This window comes from Nyctereutes procyonoides, unplaced genomic scaffold, assembly GCF_905146905.1.
Source record: "Nyctereutes procyonoides isolate TBG_1078 unplaced genomic scaffold, NYPRO_anot_genome, whole genome shotgun sequence".
In the NCBI taxonomy this organism is placed as follows: domain Eukaryota; kingdom Metazoa; phylum Chordata; class Mammalia; order Carnivora; family Canidae; genus Nyctereutes; species Nyctereutes procyonoides.
The window spans coordinates 1,616,171-1,636,166 of NW_026575134.1; the positions used below are offsets into that span (position 1 = coordinate 1,616,171).

General features: G+C 55.2%; 1 protein-coding gene across 3 annotated transcripts in view; it reads left to right on the forward strand.

Annotated features, from left to right (window-relative positions):
• Positions 1 to 6,210: 6,210 nt before the first annotated feature.
• Positions 6,211 to 19,996, forward strand: part of IKZF1 (IKAROS family zinc finger 1) — a 92,077-nt gene continuing 78,291 nt past the window's right edge. For 2 of the 3 annotated variants that reach the window (XM_055301354.1, XM_055301357.1), the window contains exon 1: positions 6,940 to 7,011. The gene's annotated coding sequence lies outside the window, so the exon portion shown is untranslated. Of the gene's footprint in view, positions 6,274 to 6,939; positions 7,012 to 19,996 lie in introns of those variants that run through there. The other variant, XM_055301356.1, reaches the window with a different exon arrangement.

A 19,996-nucleotide genomic window follows, 5' to 3' on the forward strand; every position in this document is an offset into this window, starting at 1 on the left:
CACAGGCTCTTCAGACTTCAGCTAGTGTCCCCAGGGGGCTGGCATGCTGTCCAGGGAAGAAGTGCATGATCTGATGGGCTTTTCAGTAGGCCCTCCCTGAGTGCTGTGAGGGGGGAAGGACAGGAGAGAGCCATGAGGAGCCCCACCATATGCAGACAAAAGGGGAGATGGTGTCGTTGCAGTGGAGGTGGGATTCCGGATGCCTGTTGGAAGCAGAGCCAGTGGAGAGTCGTGGTGAAGGGATGGGGAAGGGGGAGGAAACCATCAAGAATGCCTCCAAGGCTCCTGGCCTCAGCAATTTCCAGTTGCTATTTGATCAGGTAAAGAAGGCTGCAGGGACACAGGATTGAGGGCAAAGAGCAGGGATATTCAGTGGGGGGACATGGTAGACCTAAGAAGCCCCCTGGATGTCCAGGTGAAGGTGTCGAGGAGGCAGCAAGATGCATGAGTCATGATTTCAGGGGAAGGTCAGAACTGCAGAGGTCAAGTACAGAGATGACATTAAGAACTGTGTCCAGGGATCTCCCCCATTTTAGGAAGGACTGAGAAGCCAACGACACAGGGAAAATCCAGGCAAACGTGGCCGCCTGAACACCTATCTCACTGATATCAACAAGTTCAAATGAAATGCTTGTGGAAGTTCGTGTAAATTTGAGAGCACCAGATAGACCCTCACTTAGCGCTCCTGGAAACAGCCGCACTTGACACCAACCACCGTGGGATCATTTTTCAGCAGCTCTTCTCAGATAAAGAAACAACCTACCTGCAAGCAGATCAAGGTCCATCCCAACCGTGGACGTGGGAACATATTTCAGGGGCTCTGCTTTTTTTTTCCTCATCTGCCTTCCAGTGGTTATCACCTTAAGACTCTTCCGGGAAATGCAGGAGGGGAAACTAACACTCATCTCCAGGTACTACGATGAAAGATCCACGTTCGTGCTCAAACTTCACGACGACTCTGTGCAGCAGGATTTACTGTCCTTGTCGTGGAGAAGAGAATGTGATGTTCAGAGAAGTAGGGTGACTCAGATACGTTCCCACACCTTGTGTGTGGAGGAGAGAGACACGGAGTTTTTAGGATGCCTTCCACTGTAGGGTCCCCTCTCTCAACTCCTTCTCCAAAACTATCTCACTTCCTTTCAAGACTAGACAGGAAAGATCTGTGATTTCTTAACACGGAAAAGAGAAAGTTGCTATACCAACACAGAAATAACTAGACTCCATGTGTGTGTGTGTGTGTGTGTGTGTGCACGCACGTGCGCGTGTACTTTATGGATTGGAAAGTCTGTTTGTAAACCTTAATCTTTCCTGGATGTGCCCATCTGATCCCTTTATCAAGGCTGGTGCTGTCAGGATGGGCGATTTGGCCATATGGGAAACGAAAAATTGAAAGAGGACAAGAGAGAAAGACACGTGTCCTTCCAATTGGAGCAGGATGTCTTACAGGAATCAGTCCTTGGAGGGACAGGTACGGGGCATAGCTAAGAAATTTGCCCAAGATGTGTGTCCCAGCCCAACCACTTAGAAATCAAGTACATCAGGGGCACCTGGGTGGCTCAGTCAGTTGAGTGTCTGACTCTTGATTTTTGGCTCAGGTCACGATCTCAGGGTCGTGAGATGGAGCCCCTCCCCAGTTCCATGCTGAGCCTGGAGCTTGCTTGGGATTCCCTCTCTCCCTCTCCCACTGCCCCACCTCCTGCTCTCTTAGGAAGGAAGGAAGGAAGGAAGGAAGGAAGGAAGGAAGGAAGGAAGAGAAAGAAAGAAAGAAAGAAAGAAAGAAAGAAAGAAAGAAAGAAAGAAAATGTGCTACATCAAAATACCAGACACTAAATCATTGCTACTAGGTGTCAGGGATCCCCCTGAGTATGCCCCATGCTCAAACTCCTTCAGACCATGAACCATCCGGGGAACGAGTACTAATGCCGCTGCTGTTGTCAGTATTCACATTTTTCAGAAATGGAAACTGAGGTACAGGGAGGCCTAGTGACTTGCCAAGCTACCAAACCCACGTGGTTTGTCTGCAGTCTGTCCCTTAACCTTTGGCCCCAGGCAAGTCACCATCTCTGAGCTTTGTGTCCTTATGTGGGATGGAGGTGGCAATGCGGGCTTTCCTGTACTGTGAGGTGAGAAATAACGTGTGCAATGTCCTTCACAGGGCGGGGCTCGGTAGGGCAGTCATCAGGATACTACTTCCAGTCTTTCCTTAATTCCCTCGGGAGGAGAGTCTTTCAAGCGCCCCCACCACGTGGGGAAGACTAGCATTTCCCTAGAGCTCCTCTGTGCTTTCCCCTCTTCCCTGGGCCCATCCACAAAGCCCTTCCACTCTAGCGACCACAGAGCTGCTTCACCCTTTTGTGTGTCCACAGGATTTGCATTGGAATTTACCTTGACCTGTTTTGCATGGAAATGCAATTGTTTCTACTTTACGAGGTTGGTGCCCTTTCATGTAAGGTCACGTGTCTTGCCTCATTGGGACTTCCTGTCTCAAGTACCACCTGCCCGGAGAGCTTGTCACTGAATCCATGCCACCGGCAGACTGCTAACTCCACAGATCATGTCCTCATCTTGTTCCTGTACAGTGGCATCAGCTGGAGGGTGACCCCCACCCCTCTGTCCTTATTCTGATCTGTTCGGCTCAGATCAAGACCTACTTTCCCTTTACTCAGCCAACACACTTTGAAAAACTCTTCATCAGAAAGCTTTCTGGGTGCATCTACCTTCTCCAAGTCGTTATATACGAACTGGTTTGCTTTTCGATCTCTTCCAACCAAATGATATTGATAAAAAGCCACCATTTTTGAGAAGCTAAGTGTATTCGGACAAAATCCAAGGGGAATAAAGCAAAAGAACTGTCATAAGTTGGGAGGAATTTGGTCATCAGCTCCGGCACATGCTGGATTCAAATCTTAGAGGTGGAAATGTGAGTGACGAGCAGCGCTGTTGAGTGTCTGTGGGTTTCAAAACCAGGAGCAACTGAGCCTCCAGCAAGGGCCTTGGGAACACTGCAGGAAAGGGAGCACCCTGAGGGCTCTTCCTTGCCGTTGATGGGGCAGGTTCCCACCCCTCACTGCCCCCCGCCCCACCTGCTGGCCTGCTGGGCAGTCCTGGCCCGGTGGGAGCTCCCATGCTCTCCGCTGTGTCCCATTCCTTCCCTTCCAGAAGCAGTGGCAGCCAGGGCCTGTGCTTAGAAGAAGCCAAAGCCGAGGAGTGGGCCTCAAGAAAAATGGTCAAGGGACATCTGGGTGGCTCAGGTGTCGAGCGTCTACCTTCGGGGGTCCCGGGATCGAGTCCCACATGGGGCTCCCCCACAGGGAGCCTGCTTCTCCCTCTGCCTGTGTCTCTGCCTCTCTCTCCCTCTGTGTCTCTCATGAATAAATAAATAAAATCTCAAAAAGAGAAAGAAAGAAAGAAAGAAAGAAAGAAAGAAAGAAAGAAAGAAAGAAAGAAAGGAAGAAAAGTCAAGAACCCGGGCCAGCACCGTTCAGTTTCAAAAGCAGCAGAAGCAGAAGCTGGAGATGGTGAAAGCTGAGGAAAAGAAACCAAAGCAGCAGAGTCCTTGTTGCAAAAGTTTCATCCATGTCCCAGTCCTTTTCCTTCTGTTCCTGCTTCTTTAGAGAGGAAGCTGTCTGAGCTATGGGACTTTAACATTTTAGACACATTGTAGAAGGGAAAACAAGGAGGCTGGCCTGCGGGGCTTTAGCAGATACTTTCAAAGGGAAGAGAGATACAGTTACAGCCAACGTGCAGAGATACAGTTGCCGTCAGCAGCCCCCAAGGCTCAGGGAATTCCTCCTAGGGCTGTCGGCGCCATCGGCCGCAGGTGTGCTCTGCAGATGACAAAGCGGAGCCCAGAGAGGTTGGGTGATTTTCCAAGACTCACACAGGGAGTAGGAAAGGCTCTTGCCCTATCCCCTTCACCGTCCGTCTGCTCGGGGACTCGCTCTCCTGTGAAATCTCCCGGTCTCTGCCGGAACAAAAGTGCCCGTAGCTGCGTCCCTTCGTAGAGTGAGCTCTGAGTAAGTCGTCTGCGATTCATTCTCTACGGGCTCTTTGTTGCTTTGATGATATCCCCAAAGAAAAATGGGTCGTTTGGCAGGCACCGTCCGGATAAAGGAGGCCGTCCTTCACGAAACACGGTAAGGTATATATTCTCAAGAAACAAAACGACTTTACACCCATGGTTCTTAAAAAAACATCCCATGTTTCCGGATAGGTTTTCCTCTCCGATGTGCTTTTATTGTTTTTTTACTTTTTTAAAATTATTTATGATAGTCACACACAGAGAGAGGGGCAGACTCCATGCACCGGGAGCCCGAGGTGGGATTCGATCCCGGGTCTCCAGGATCACGCCCTGGGCCAAAGGCAGGCGCCAAACCACTGCGCCACCCAGGGACCCCTGTGCTTTTATTGTTGATTTAAGCATTTAAGCACCCTCTCCCCGGCCCCGGTGTCCACCCACAGACCCCGGGTTATAGCCTGAGCTCCTTCTGCTCCACCTGTTTGGGAGAGGTGGGGGGGTGGCCCACAGAGCCCGGTTTTCCTGGGCTTGCTCCCCATCTCAGCGGGACACTGGTAGCTAGCAGGGTTTATAATAAGCACCAGTTACCACTCACGGACTCCTTGTGTGGGGCTGGGCAGGTGGCGAGAGCTTTCCTATGTAAAAGGAACCCCATGAGGTACCTTCCACGATCACCGCCAATCTATAGATGGGGAAGCTGAGTCTCAGAGACATTTAGGAACTCGGTCAAGACCACACGGTCTACACTCTTTGGGTCCCTCGCCTCATATTCCTGTGCCTCAGGAGGAAATGCCTCGGCCTGAGGGCCACATCTGAGTCCTTGATTCCCACTCCCGGGGGGATATGTCTCACATTCAAAGATGTCACACATCTACAAACCTGGGGGCTAAGGGTGCCAGTGTGCCCAAGAGCCAGAGGCCACCCGTGACCCCTCCGCGACGAGCCCTGGAACCCTGTGCTTGCGGCCTCCTTTAATCCTGACAAGGACGCTGGATGCAGCAGCAGCACTGGCCTCTCCGCAGGTGAGGAGAATGAGGCGCTGCGACGCTGGGTGTCTTGCTGGAGGTCACATAGGCAAGGAGCGGACTGGGGACCAAAGCAAGGACTCCTTCACTAGTCCCACTTCCTCTGGGCTCCAAACACGCGGAGTCAACGTCTGTCAAACGTTGTCGGCAGGAGTGGAGTGGCAGGTGTCGCCCAGGGGGTCCGGATGCCGCGCGTGGGTCCGGCGGGGAGGACTTCTCCCGGGATGGCACCAGGCGCAGCCAGGCCGCAGGCTTCCCGGGGCGGGGGTGCCGAGCCCTGCCCAGCTCAGCGCGCCAATGACCTTTTGCACCTGTTCCCTGTCTGCACCTGGAAGGCCCACCTGAGTCTCCAGGGGCGGGGCGGGAGGCTCGCTCACCTGTGACCCTCCCCCGACGCCCACGGGGCATCATCAGGGCATCAAGGCATCAGGGCAAGTGCCCCTCTCCTGCTCGCGGTGCGCGCTCCGTGGGGCCTGGCAATGGGATCGCGGGGCTCCCGGCCCCGGGCGTGGAGGGCTCTGCTGTGGGAGCCGCGATCCCGTCTCAGCCCCCGCACCTTCCACGCGCGCCTGGGGCTCGCGGGGAGGGGTGTGAGCGCGGGGAGCCGCGGAGCCGCCGCGGGGCTGCTCGGTGCCGCCTCCTCCCGCTGCGGCGCCTTCGCACCCGCGTGTGCGCCCGGGCCAGGATGCGAGGCGCGATCCTAAGTTCTGCTTGAGCAGGTGGGAGGGAAGACAGGCGAGAGGTATTCCATTGGTTGTCTGGGAAAATGCACTGCAGCTTCCTCTCACTTGCGGAGGATCAACTTTTCCCACCCCCCGGGGTGGGCCCTCGTCGCCCGGGTCGCAGCGGGAGCCGGGAGCCCGGTGGCCCCGCTCGCGGGCAGTGCGCCCCCCACCCCCGCGCGCCCCCGACGCCGGGGAAGGTGCTTCCCGAGGTCCCGCGGCCCCAGCGCCCGGGGGGCGCGTCCCCACCGCCAGGCCCCGCCCGCGCCGCGCCCCCGGGGCTCCACGCGGGCCCCGCGGCCGAGGCCGCCCCCGGGCCCGGGGCGCAGGGAGCCCCCCGCCACCTGCCACCTGCGCGCGGGGCCGCGGCGCGATGCGGCGCTGGAATGAGGAAGCGCGGCGGCAGGGGCGGGGAGGGGAGGGCCGGGCGCGCTGCGCGCGGGGGTGGCGGCGGCGCGCCGAGCGGGCCCTGCGCGGGCGAGCGGGCTGCAGCCGGCGGCGCCAGCAGGTACGGCCCGGGGCCGGGAGCCAGCCTCGCGCCCCGGCAAAGTTTGCGCGCCGCCCGGGAGTTGCGGTCGGACCGCACCGCGCGGGTGGCGGGGCGGGGCGGGGCGGGGCGGGCGGGGCGCTCGGACCCCGGCCCCGCTCCCAGCCCCGTCCGCGCCCCCTGGGCGCCCCGCTCCCAGCCCCGCGCCCCGCGCCCCTGCGCCCTGCGCCCTGCGCCCTGCGCCCTGCGCCCCCGGGCTGCGTGCTCCGGGGCGGCTCTGGGCGGGTGGAGCCGCGGCCCGAGGTGCGCAGCTCCCCAAAGTTTTTGGAGCGCGGCCGCAGGTGGCGAGGCGCGGGGGCGCGGGGCGCGGGGCGCGGCGCGGAGGGGCCCAGGTGCGCGGCCCGCGGGCGGCGCTGTGCGCTCGGGGCAGCGGCCGGCGGGAGCGCGAAAGCGGGTCGGAGCCCGCGGGAGGGGTGGGGGTGGGTGCGGGGGGGCGGGCGGCGGAGAAATGGGGAACAATGCGAGTGAGCAACTTCAGGAAGTCATTGTGAAAGGAAGCCGGGAAGAGCCCGGCGGCCAAGTTAGCCGCGCGCTCTAACAAGTGCATGCGCGGCCCGCGCCCGGGGCGGCGACCGCGGCGACCTCCGTGCGTCCCCGCCGAGCCCGGCGGCACCTGGCAGGCGGCGAGACCGGCGGGGCGGAGGGAGCCCCGGCCACAGCTCGGCCTCGGAGCCCCGCCAGCGCGGCGCGCACGTCCACGTGAGTGCTCTCCCGGGGAGCGGCGGGGGACGGCCGGTGGCTGGGCCGGTAGAGCGGGACACGGGGAGAGGGCGGGCGGGAGGGTCCGCGAGCCTGGGGAGCCTGGGTCCGGCCTCCCTCCGGGGCCGGTGACAGCGCTGACCTCTGTCCCTCGGAGCCTCCAGCGTGCGCGGTGGCCGCAGCGCGGGGCCAGGCGGGCGGCGGGGGCCTGTGAGCCTCCCGCTGTCCCCACGATGGGGACCTCCCAGCCCCGGTGAGATGTGCACCGCTGTGCGCCCTGGAGACCGCGGAAGTCAGGCTGCACGGAGCCGGGGGCAGAGCTCTCCTTTATCTCGGAGCTGAGAGCGCGTTGCTTCCACTGTGCGGATAATTAGGTGGGGTCCGAATTCGCCTGCTTTCTGCAAAATTCAGAATCATCCCGGTGTGAAAAGTTAGCAGGACTTCGTTGGACTGCGATTTGGGCTACTAGGGCTCCAAACTCCCTGGGACTGCGGCATCAGGTTACGGGCGACTTGCCTTGGCAGTGAAATCTTTTTAAAAATCGTCAGGGATCCTCGGTGATTCCTAAGGAATCGGGGAAGAGGAGACTTGGTTTTTTTTTGTATTGTTTTGTTTTGTTTTCCCCCGTCTAACTGGGAGGCACCGGGCGGGGCAGGTACAGGCCGGACAAGCGTGGCTTTTGGACACAGGCTCCGGGCTGCGGCCGCCCCAGAGCCGAGTCAGGGCAGCTTGGTTGCAGGCTCCCCACTTCCCACCCTGCTCCCCACCCTGTGTCTCAGCTCCCGGAGACCTCGTTTGCAACTTGGGAGACAAACTGCTGCTGCAAGAACACCTGCTTGCTAGCCAGATCGACTTCCGTTTGCAAAGAGAAACCTCCGTGGAAGTTGAAAATATTTCACCTGGACCACGTTTAAACTTTGACAGAAATCGAAATGGTTGCAAGGATGGATTCACTCGGTTCCGAGTTGAGAGGAGACAGGAGGAGGCAGGAAATGGTGGGAGCCTCGTGAATTTGTTTCTTTGTTTGAGGATGTTGGATGAGGCTAATGAGACTCATCTTTAATTTGGAATTTTAAAAGTATTAATTGGTTGATTTTTTTTTTCATATTGAGTGTCAGAATTGTTTCGGTGACAAATCAGCTTATTTCCTACGTGCACAGGGCCAAATATCCGAGACAGGAAGATTACCTGCTTACATCATAGAACATGCAGGACACGCTTAAAATAACTTGTAGGCAGAGATATAAATAATGATGTCACATTTTAAAATCCCATACGCTTCTGGTTTGACAGAATGTGTCTGATTTCAAAACTTTCCAGGAACATACATTTTATACCTTTTTTTATGTGCCCCCCCCCAAAAAAAATGTGCTTCCCAGTCTTGACGTCCAGCAGAGCTGATGCCAGAATGTAGGATTGACTTAAATGGTCATGCTTGCTTCCCCTTTTGTTTCATGGTGATAGTTGAACGCAGGAGCTCTAGAAACTCGGGCGTGCTGGCTCGTTGGTTTAATTCACTGGGGTTTTAATTGAGCGGCTGCATCTCAATACATGACCCGTCCCCCGAATGCAGAGGGCCGGTAGCAGCAGTAGCCCACCAGCAGGGTCTCACGGGATGAGCGTTCGGCCCGTCAATAAAAGTGTGCTGGGGCTGCGTTTCACTGTTTTGGGAACTTGGTCCATGTCTCCTCGGAGGGGACAAGCTGCAGCTGTCTCGGCTCCATTTCCTTTGTTGAGAAATTAAGACCCTGGCGAATGCCCCGGGCACGAAGTCTGAAGCCCCACGGCTCTGGGGGCCGCTGTGTCCTGGTCACTTTGCTAGAGACCTGAAAGTTTGAGGATGATGGTTCTTTGGGGGAGATTTTTCTCCCCCCCCCCTTGATTTGAATCAGTGTGTTTCTTGTGCGGGTCGTATGGCCGCATATTGTCAACACAGATGTCCGACTTGGGACCCCCGAAGCCGCACGGTGAGTGTGCATCCTGTCGACGGCATGCCCGGCGACCAGATGCCCTCGCCCCCACACGGACAGGTGCTCTGTGTATCTGTCGAGGTGCTGCGTGCGTTGATACAGGAAATAAAGAAGCTCTCAGAGTCTGTGCACACGCACACACGGAGCATGCACACGGCCTAGTGGGAGGCGTGGGGGCAGGGTGAGAGTCGTCACATCCCACCGACCTGACCCGAGTAGCGAAGCCCCTCCGGCGAGGTCCTGTTTGGTTGGCTGGTTTGGGTCTTTCACTGGAGCAGGATGGATTTTCCTATGAATACTGTTGAGTTGAGACCTAAATGGTGCTAGTGCTTTGGGTGTCTGCCTGGTGCTGTGGACGCGAATCTGCCGAGGAGGGCCCCACTTCGTGGCCTTTGTGTGTTTTTCCCCCTCCTCTAATCTCTGTAATCACGAAATAATTTCACTATGAAAGAAGTATTGGTTTTTGTGGCCTTATTCTGATGGAGATCCATGCAGTGGCTCCAGCTCCCAGAGACCAGAGCAAGCCCCTTTGGGGTTCCCTGGCAGCCCTTGATGTGCCAGCCCCACAGGCCTGTCTGGGGACCGTGGCTCCTGCTTCTGGCCATGAGACGCTGCACCTCTCGCCCCAACCGTTGAGGCCACTCCCTGGCCCGGGTGTGTACGTTGGTATTTTTGGAGCTGTCAGGCATGCGTGTGTGCAGTTGTTCTGTGTCACGGACGAAAACACGAGATGTAGAAGCGACAAGTGACCCATCCTCTCAGGCTTACAAAAGGAGAAGCATTGATCTTGTTTACACCTTGACACCGATCCTTGTTTTGCTCATGCTGGGCACAGGTGCATGGGTCACTAGGTGTCAGGGAGGTTGTCTTTCAGAGTATTGGTGTGAAACACACACACACTTAAAGCTGAGATGGGGAGGGAGACAGGCGTGGGGCTGGTCGGGGACTTGCGTGCCCCAGAGGGGACTCCAGCCTGCCCGGCTTCCCCGTGGGGTCTTCTGGACGCTCACACCGGTTTTGTCTCGGGGACCCAGGCTACCATTGTGCTCTTTGCGGGTAAGGAACAACCTCACCCCCGGGATCTCTCTGCAGCTCCCGTGGTACACACTCCCATCCTTGCCCCGTCGCCGCCATTTACTTAATGGCTTTTGTTTGACGTCGTTTGTGAATGTGTGATGCTCTTCTGACAAATCTTTTTCATATGTGACCACATGCACAGCGTGAACACAGCCAAACAAAGACACTGTGCACAAGTTCCTGCGCGGGGGGGGGGGGGTGGGGAGGGGGGGGGGCAGGACCCACCCTGCTTCCGTGTGTCGCTGGGGGTCACTCGGGAGGAGGGCGCCCGTGAGGCCTCACCTACGGGCCACAGCCCGCTCCCTTCCGTTGGCTTCTTGTCCCTTCTCGGAGTTTACCGTGGTAAACAGGCGGGACCCACAGGTGCCTTGAGGGACCCGCCTGGCGATCAACTGTTAAAAGTGGTGAAAACCCAAAGTCCCAGGCATGGTGGGGCCTGTCGTCTTCCCCAGCGCTGGCCTGGTCCTATTATGTTCCCTCTCCCGTGGCCACATCGGCCTTTAGGGAACTCACAATTCCTGTTGACAACGACGAGAGCCCCCGCCTCCACCGCAAGCCTCTCCCATCAGACGTCCTCATAATCTCTGAACCCGTTTTGGTCACAGGAAGTGCAGGCTCCCTTCCTGCCCATGTTTTCCTGAGAGAAAACTATCTTCCCTCCTTTTTTGCATATTTGGCAAATGGTTCCACCTTTCTCCGCCCCAGTGGAGTGTGAAGGCGGTGGCAGAGGAGGAGGCCAGCCGGCCTGCCACCCGGGCAACAGGGGCCCTCCCAGGTGGCTGAGCGGAGGGGACTCGGCGCGCAAGGCCCCGGGCCCCAGGGTCTGAAGACCCCAGTGCCTCCGAGGGCGGGATTTGCGTGGGAAAGGCAGTGCCCCACGGTCTCCGGAGGCACAGGTTCACTGGTGAGTGCCACGCGCTTTCTCTGATGGGCTTGCGTAGACGGGGCGGCCACCGGCTTGGTGGCCTCTCCTCCCGGGGCCCGGCGCCCGGCCCCTGCCCAGCGGCACCCCTCCGCCGCCTGTCTGGGGTGATGGAGAGCATCATTATGCGCCATTTGCACGCGCTGCTTTCGGGTTGTCCCGTGCCCCACCTCCTGATGGCTGGTGGCGCGGGGCCACCGCTTAACGAATTGCCTAAAACGGGCCCTAATTAGTGGGAAACTGCCTTCTTCATATTTTCTCACTCAAGTGTGCAATGATTCATTTTTCTCCAGCAATCAGCTCACTGCTGAAGGAAATCTGACTCTCTTCCTGCCGGTTTCGCGCCAAAAGTGAGCGGTCGTGGACTTGGTGCAGAGCTTCTAGGCTGGGGGGTGGGGGTGCGAGGCAGGGGGATGGGAAGGGGGCACCCAGCATCTTCCTCCATCGCCCTTCCCTGCCCTCCCTCCCACCTTTGCTCCTTTCTCTGTCTCTGTCTCTCTCTCTCTTTCTTTTCTTTTTTTTTTTTTTTTTTTTTTTGGTGGTGGTGGTGGGGAGACTCTGAAAACAAGGGAGAAAGAAGAGCCTGAAGTATCTCTAAGTGCTCTTATCCATCCTGACATAGAGTTTCATGCTCCATTTTGGAGATCATCCCGCTATCTGCCCTCTAAAGCGTTTTCTGCTAGTTTGAGACTGCTTAAAATGGAACAATATGGCTCAGAGTCCCACTAGGAATATCGATTGGTCCGTTTGGGGTGAATTTTTCTTGTGGAATCTGCTTTTCACTGGCCAAGCTGGAGCAAATGAAATTGCACCAGAAGACACCTCCTTAGCCCCAGGGGAGGGGGGAATGTTTACTCCAGGATCTTTAGGAGAAATGAAAATGAGGAATTGATCTTTCATGAGCCTACTTTTGAGACACTCTGAAATGTCCTCCCGGGCTTTTAATGCACACAGAGAGCGAGCCAGCCACCCCCTGGTGCGAGCCCCACTTTCTAACCTGAAAAAGTGACCTTTCCTTCCTCTTCTGTGCCGGGTTTGGTGGAGGGCGGAAAATTAAAATGATATTCAGAGAGACCCACTGGCGAACACGTATTGATAAATTGTGTATCCCACTTCATTAAACCAAAATCACACTGCTAATTATCTGAGGTGGCGAGAGATAAGGCCATTCATTACCATTTAAAAATGGCTTGGGAATTTCTAGCTCTTTTCCACACGTGCTTTCCCTTAAGGTAACGAGTTTCCAGCTCCGTTTGGAGCAGACAGGGCTTTTGTAAAAGAAATGAAACTTGCTGAACAGCAGCAGCACGGTACTTAGAGTGAAGCATCGAAAATAAATAATTTAAGCTCTTCTCCGAGGGCTGCAGAAACATCTGATGGTGCCGCGTTTAAAATGTGTTTTCCTATATTTTGCTGCCTGACAGACGTGAGCATTTTTGCCAGGTTATAAATAAAGACACGACGATTTTTGTGGCCCTCCAAATGAGGAAGTTGTAAGCTTCTGTGAAGTTCTGCTGATGACTCCCCCACCCCCACCCCCCGCCCCGGCTCTGCACAAGGACTTTGTAGGATAAAGGTGGTGCACTGGAGACCAGCTCCCAGCTGTGCTGGGGGGGCCGGGACCCGCTGGGGTCGGTATTCCCGGGGACCTTGCTGCTTGTTCCGTGTGGTGGGCGTCTGGTCTTCAGGAGCCCTCGGGGCTGGGGGCACAGCCCAGCGGGGACGGAGCTCCTGCTCTATCACAGAGCAAAACGGAAATCTAGAACTTTTCTTGCTAATTTGCTGCAGCTGAAGAGCCGGCTGAGCTCATCAAGTGGTGTTCTTCTCTGTGATTATTTGGTGTATTGCCATAGGAATCCTTCTTACCAAGTAACTGGTACCTTTATTCTCCCTCTTACACTTCTCGAAAACAGCTCGATTTGACTTGAGTGGGACCATTTGAGGTTGGGTGAACAAGGTGAATTCCAGAGTTCTAAAGCTACCAAGGCCTCGGGGGCTCGGATGCAAAGAACCCGATTTGTGAATCCACATTCTGTGTTCTCGGAACACACATTTAGAAAGGCGAGCATTAGGATTTTTAATGATTTTCCTGAGGTTACCTTGTTTTAAGTGATTTTAGTGGATGATCTGGGGGTGTTGCCGACAGGACCGGGGAGCTCAGGAGGCAAGTCTTACTGGGAGAGTTTCCTGTAAGCCCGGAAGCCATGTGGCCTTAGTGTGGAGGGAACCAGTCACCGGGGTGTCCACAGCCCCCTCTCTGGAGCCAAGATGAAACCCCACCCTTAGGACTTGGGCCCAAGCCGCCCTTTACGTTGCAAGGAGTAAGAGGTAGATATATCCGGGCAACGATGGATCCCATGACATGTTTGCTCAGGGACACACTTTCTCTGTGTGTGCGGATCTAGATCTGTAGATCTTGTCTCAGTACCAACCAGACAACAGAGGTTGATCTAAAGTGGAAAAAAGGTTACAGTACCTGGGAGGGTGCTCTCCGTGGCGAATCAGCCGTGGCTTCTGATATTGGAAAGACACATACATGTATGGATTTGTGAACAACAGGACATGCCTGTCAAGACTTGTATCATTTTTCTTCTTGGGGTCTAAATAAATTAAAATTTTTTCCAAGGAAACTCACATGAGCCCTGCATTAAAAAACAAAACAAAACAAAACAAAAAAAACATGAATTTTCATATACAAAAAAACAAAAACAAAAAACAAACAAACAAACAAAAAAAAAAACCCAGCCCGGTGGCCTTGTTAGAAGTCTCAGCACTACAAGTGCATTTCTGGGAATGTTATGTGTCTACAAAACAAGTGGACTTGCAGGGTTAGTTTTAATTTTGAGCTTTCACATGTTCTCTTGAAATGACCCGCTAATATGTTAGGTAAAGTCACTGCTAAGAAGGCAAGAGAAGGTACGGGATTCTTTGTGGGGACCGCACATTGTCCTGCTGAGCAGAGCACTTATTGAATACTGTAACTTGGTATTTATCCTTTTTTTTTTTAAAGTGAAAACAAAACTTGGAGAAAAAAAAAAAAAGGAACACAAGATTGTTCCCGGGCTCCTCTGTCTCTTCGCTTTATAATAATGAACAACAAAACATCAGCACTTCTGGGAATATCCGTGTCCATCATTATTTGGGGGGCAGTTCATATCTATATTTTTCAAGATGTCAGTCTCATTTTTGTTGCACGGTCGCCGGCCATGCATGAAGATCTTCTGAAACCGGGAAGAGGGTAGAAGGAAATGATTCTAAACTTAGATTTTTTTTTTTTTTTTACTTCAGTAATGAAGTGAGGTCTAAAAAGCCATTTATATTTGAGGAAGCTGCTTAGGAAGTGGCCCGCGATGACAGTCAAAATCAGGAAAAGTCCTGTAACAGTGTATGTAAATTTGGGGCATGTGTGTCTCTGCCATGGTTGCCACACAAACAGTACTTACTGATAGTTGGGGAGACTGTGGTCTAGAGGCGGGGTGGCCTTTACTGAGAAGTCTTTCCTCTGCTTCGCCAGGACCATCCCGGGGCCCTGGAAATGCTGCTCTTGCACCTGTTCCGAGGGTAGATGTACGAGCATGGAGATCTGTCTCTAACTCTACTTTCTCTTAAAAAAAAAAAAAAGTTGAATGCAGTGTCTCAAATCTTGCTTTAATACTCCACTTTGAGGCAGGTGGCTCATCACGCCGCCGGTTAGCAACAGTCCGGTGTTCTTTTCCTTCTGTGTTTAAACATCTCTTTGCCCAGACTGTTTTCAAACAGCACAGCTTTTGGCTATATTTTGAAAAGGCTTCCTCAGTTCCCTCCGACCCTTCCTCTTTTGCATATCAGTTTCTGCCCCTAGGAGAAAAAAAAAATGGTGAGGACAGAATTGCACATCTGAGCTAATTTGCCCTCAGAAAGCAGGTTCTCAGTAGAACAAACCACTGGAGGCGTTCTGTGGCTCAGTTAAACGGGGGAGGGGGAGCAGTCTGAAAGCCAAATTGGATTCCCTGCTGTCCTGTTGAAATCTTGTTTTTCATTGTTATTTGCGCCAGCGGTTCTCTGTGGAATAATCACGAAAATGTGTAGATTGGCAGCTAATTTTTGAAAAATGAAAAGAATCAGAAATGAAATAAGAGTGCCCAGAAGTTTCTGCGTTCTCCTGACCTGTTTTGTCAAGTTGTTAGGAAAATCTATAAGGTCCCCCTGACCAGACACAAAGACATTGCAGATTGCCTTAGCTCTCACTTGGAACAATTTTTTTTTTCTTTTCTTTTTCTTTTCTTTTCTTTTCTTTTTTTTTTTTAAGGTACAGTGTAATTCACTGCAATATGATAGATTTGCAAAAATAAAATCTACCAATCTGAAAATGAGAGCGCTCTCTCTGGGCAGGAATAATGGGTTTCATTAAAAGGGTCTGTGACCTAAGGCATTTTAAATAGATTATAAGCTTGGCCCATGTTCCCCCCGCCCCAGTGCCTGCCCCCTTCAAAACAAGCATCGTTGAGTATATAAGGAAATAACCCCAAAATGTACCTCTAGTGCACCCTCGCTCATCAGAGAAGAAAAAAAAAAATCAATGGCCCACATCTTATCACATAAGGAGAATTTAAGTTCATTTGGAGAAGTTTTGTGACGAAGGTTGCCCGACCTGCAGGGTATTGCAAGGGGCACACTCCGTTTCTGTTAGGATACGGGTCACGGGTCCATTCCCTGCCCATCGTCCATCTGAAATTTGGGACCATGCCCATGGCCTGGGAAGTTCGTAGAGCGCAAAACGCGTGTCCGTGGAGCGGTTGTGGGTTCAGGTCGGCTCCGTTCGTGTCCAGACGTGCGCCTTTGGTGGGCTGCCGTAGGGTTGGCCTCCGTTCTTCTCATCTGTAGGATGGAAATGATGTACGGGTTATGCCCAATAATCATAATCATTTGGTTTAGTCGTGAAGATTGGAGATGCACGTTTGGCAAATGAGTCCTGGGTACCAGCTCCACGTTAGGCACGCTGGGCCGGGCGCTCGCGTCAGCCGGTGGACGAGGTGGACGGTGTGCTCGGTCCCCTGGTTCTCCGCAGTGTGTTAAATGCCGTAGTCGGCTCCTTTACCGTCTTTCCCTGGCACCTATAAAGTGGGTAAGAAATGAGACAGCGCTGGACAGAAAACCCCCCATGTGCGTCAGAGGAGAGGAAAGGCATTGTTTTTAGGTATTTATGTATTTATTTTGATTGACGTGTAATTGATACGTAACATGATGCTAGTGCCAGGCGTACAGCATGACGGTTCGGGGTTTGCGTGTGTTGCGATCGTCACGACGAGGAGTCTGGGTAAGAGCCGTCACCACAGTCACAAAAAATTTTGTGTTGTGTGATGAGGGCTTCTAAGATTCACTGTTAGCAACTTGCAAACAGGCAGGCCAGCGTCGTTACCAGCATCCTGCTGTACAAACGTGGCATTTTTTCTCAGTTTGTGTGTGTTGTTTAAACCCCAGAGACCCGGTGGGAGGCCGTCCGTGGGCCCCAGGACACAGTTGGTCCCCTCCTTGGAAATAGCTGCATCTACACCAGGGTAGTGGGTAAATCAGTCCCACGGCCGAGGAGTCCACAGCCATCGAAACGAGGACGTTGATGTACGTTTGCAAAATAAAAAGACACGTGGAGTCGTGAAGCTTGTGGGGGTGTTGGGCCCCCCCGGGAATGGCTCGTTCCGCGTGACCAGGGCGGGCGGTCGTCACCCCGGTTAGGCACGCGTGCACTTGGCGCTGCCGGGATAGCGGCTTCCGGCCGCTCGGAAAGGAACCGCCTGTGATTCTGGGTGGGCTTCGGGCTTTTTCACTTTGACTCTGTTGATTCAGACTCACCTTTTCAGAAATACGGGAAGGCGCCGCTGCTTCAGAGCCGGCGCTGCCAAGAGAGGTGCTCATCTCAGGGCCAAGAGGGGGCTCGTGAGGAGGGGCTGCGGGCCGCCGCCACCGCCGCCAGGCCCTGTGCCCTGACGGTGGCCCTCAGAGCGCCCTCTGGCTCTCAGGGCTGTCCTTAGGGCCACCACCCGACACTTACCCAGTCCCCAATACAAGCCATGACTGCCCGGGGCGGTTGGGTGCTTCCTCCCAGGAAACAGCCAGGTCCCAGGCCCCCGTGGGTGTGGAAGAAGGAGGAAGGACGAGGGTGAGGGGGTGTTTCTGATGTCCCCCCGTCCCCCGGGGAGGCCCCCCCACTTGGGCGGGCCTGGCAGGAAGGTTCCCTGGCCAGGCCGCTGCAGGAGCACAGGCGCTGGGCCATCCGCTGGGCGGGGCCTCTCACTTCTCCTGCTTGATCCTCTGCACCCGCACCCCCCCCCCCATGCTTTCTGGAGTCGCTGATATGCCAACCCCATTGAACTGACACCAGGAACATCCTTGGAGCAGAAGGACCGGGGGCGGGGGGGGGAGAGGGATGGGAAGAGGTGTTGGACTCCGTGACGGCCCCAGCGTGGGAGAGGAGGCCGGTGGGCGGTGCTCCCCGGAGGGCGGCCTCCGACGGCCACGGTCACGTCGGCCTCGCTTATCTCTACGTCTCCTTCCCGTGTGCGAGCTTCGAACTGCTTGCTCCAGAGCTACAGTAAGAGCTTTCAGGGCCGCCGGAACCGCCCAGGTGACAGGTGTTTGCTGAGGTCACGTTTTCGGCCGTAGATGGGTCAAGCTCCTGGCCTCAGTCTCTCGGGTTTCCCATGCAGAGGAGAACATCACAGTCCGTTTCTGTGAAACACCCGTGGCCTCTGGTGTCTCCCTCTACGGGCCCGTGCTCCCGGGTTCTGCTTAGGTGCCAGTTTCTGCAAACAGGTTATGAATCCGGTCCCGCGATGGACTCGTCTCTCTGATTGCAAACTGCTCCATGGCAGAGATGGTCTCCAGGGCACACTCCGGCGTCCACTTGGCAGTGGGAGGCGGGGGGCGCGTCCCACTGCCCCTCCCGACACCCCCCTCGGCGGCTCCTCTGGACTCTCAGGTCTTGGAGGGGGTGAAGTTTCTTCTCCCTTAATCCGTCTCCCATTGTTGAACGCTCCGTTTGGTCTTCGCCTAAAAGCCATCACTTTCACAAAGTCATGACTGTTTCATCCCAAGAGATAGGAATTTGGACTTTAGGGAAGTTTGAGGGAGCTTGTCAAGTTGTCCTCCCCACCCCACCCCCGGCCCGGCCCCCTGCGTGATGGCAAGCGGGACCGGCCAGAGCATTCACGTGGCCCGGGCAGCCTGGAAACATGGGCCCTGGCCCCAAGTGATCAAGAAGGTTGGAACCGTGGTGACACGCAGACATGAGCCCGAGCAGGGGGCCCCCGAAGCACGGCCGCACGCCCACGCCCACTGGGGTGGGTTAGGAGCCTGTTTGAAAATCTGAGTGCTGCCGGTTACCCACTGGAGTTCCACATGGTGGGGGTGGTGGGATGGGTGTGGACGGTTAGTGAAAATGGGAACAGGCGTGTTGACACCGATTCATGGTTCTCTGCCCGGTGTGGCTGGCTTCCAGCACAGCCGCCGCTGACGTGGGGCTGCTTCTAAGAAGGGACGCAGGAGACTCGTGAGGTGACTGCCCAGGGCAAGGGCTTTCCCACCCGGCAGAGTCTGGGCTCGGCCTCCCGCCATGCTTTCTGCTTCGTGGCCACGTGTCCCATCTGCCCCCTGACCCCACGGAAGCATGGCAGAGAACCTGGCGGGAAGGGACTCGGACGCACGGGGTCCTCACCGTGCCTGGAGGGAGGAGGCTTCGCCCTTACAGCCGCGGTGGGAGGCCGTCCGTGGGGCCCCAGGACACAGTTGGTCCCCTCCTTGGAAATAGCTGCATCTACACCAGGGTGGTGGGGAAATCAGTCCCAGGCCGAGGAGTCCACAGCCATCGAAACAACGTGGATGTACGTTTGCAAAATAAAAAGACACGTGGAGGATTAAATGAAAAAAAAATTTTTACAAGAGCCTCCTTGGAATACATTGAGTGTCCTGTTTTGGTAAAAGCTCTGTGTCCGTGTGTGGAAGTTATGGGCATTTTCTTGCCTTTTTTTTTTTTTCCCCTTGCCTTTGTTAAAAAAAAAAATGCATTATTTGCATGGCAAGAAGGGTCCGAGTCAACATTGTACAAATTCTGTGTTAGACCCGGTTTTGTGGCAACAAGGTTTGAGTTCTGCTCTCCGTCCTGCCACCCACCACGGGGCTGTTTCAAAGCAGGTGGGTGATCCCGCAATATGCCCTGTGGCCACCCCCAGAGGGCACAAAGGGGACAAAGATCTGTCTCATTTGAGTCCATCTTGTCGCTTTATAATTGTTGGAACGGTGTCTGAGGGTCATAGATTTTTGCGTTTTTTACGTAGGGGTGTATGAGGCCGCGGACGCACTCGGGTGTCGAGGTGGCTCCCGGGGCGGGCTTGCTGGGCCGCGGCCTTGCTGAGCGACCCTCGGTGTCGGGGCAGGAGCACACGTGGGGCCTGGGCCTGCCCCCCTCCTGCAGTCGCGGCCGTACCCGCACGCCACACAGCAGCCTGGAAAATTCATGTCACACCTCAGACCCGATCACAGTGGCTTTCAGAAGTAGAAGAGAGCCCCTCCCCATCCAGAAAAAGTGATAGTCATTTGTGTCTTTTTTTTTTAATTTATTCATAGAGACATAGAGAGAGAGAGAGAGAGAGGCAGAGACATAGGCAGAGGGAGAAGCAGGCTCCATGCAGGGAGCCCGATGTGGGCCTCAATCCCGGGACCCCAGGGTCACGCCCTGGGCTGAGGGCGGCGCTAACCGCTGTGCCCCCGGGCTGCCCTCATTCGTGTCTTCTTCGTGACTAGTAGTGACGCTGCAGACGTTGAGGATGTGGCTTCCATGGGCACCGTAAGGGCTCCTGCCTACAGGGGTGTGGGCCGGTCCCCGGAACCCCACCGGCGGGTCCCCAGCAGGCAGGTCTCTGAAAACTGGCCTCACGGCTCCGATCCTTGCCCTTGAAGCAAAGACACAGAGGAGGGCCCCCCAGAAACAGAGGTGACAACTCAACAGAGGTGTTGAGTGGGACTCAACAGGGACTCGTGTGTG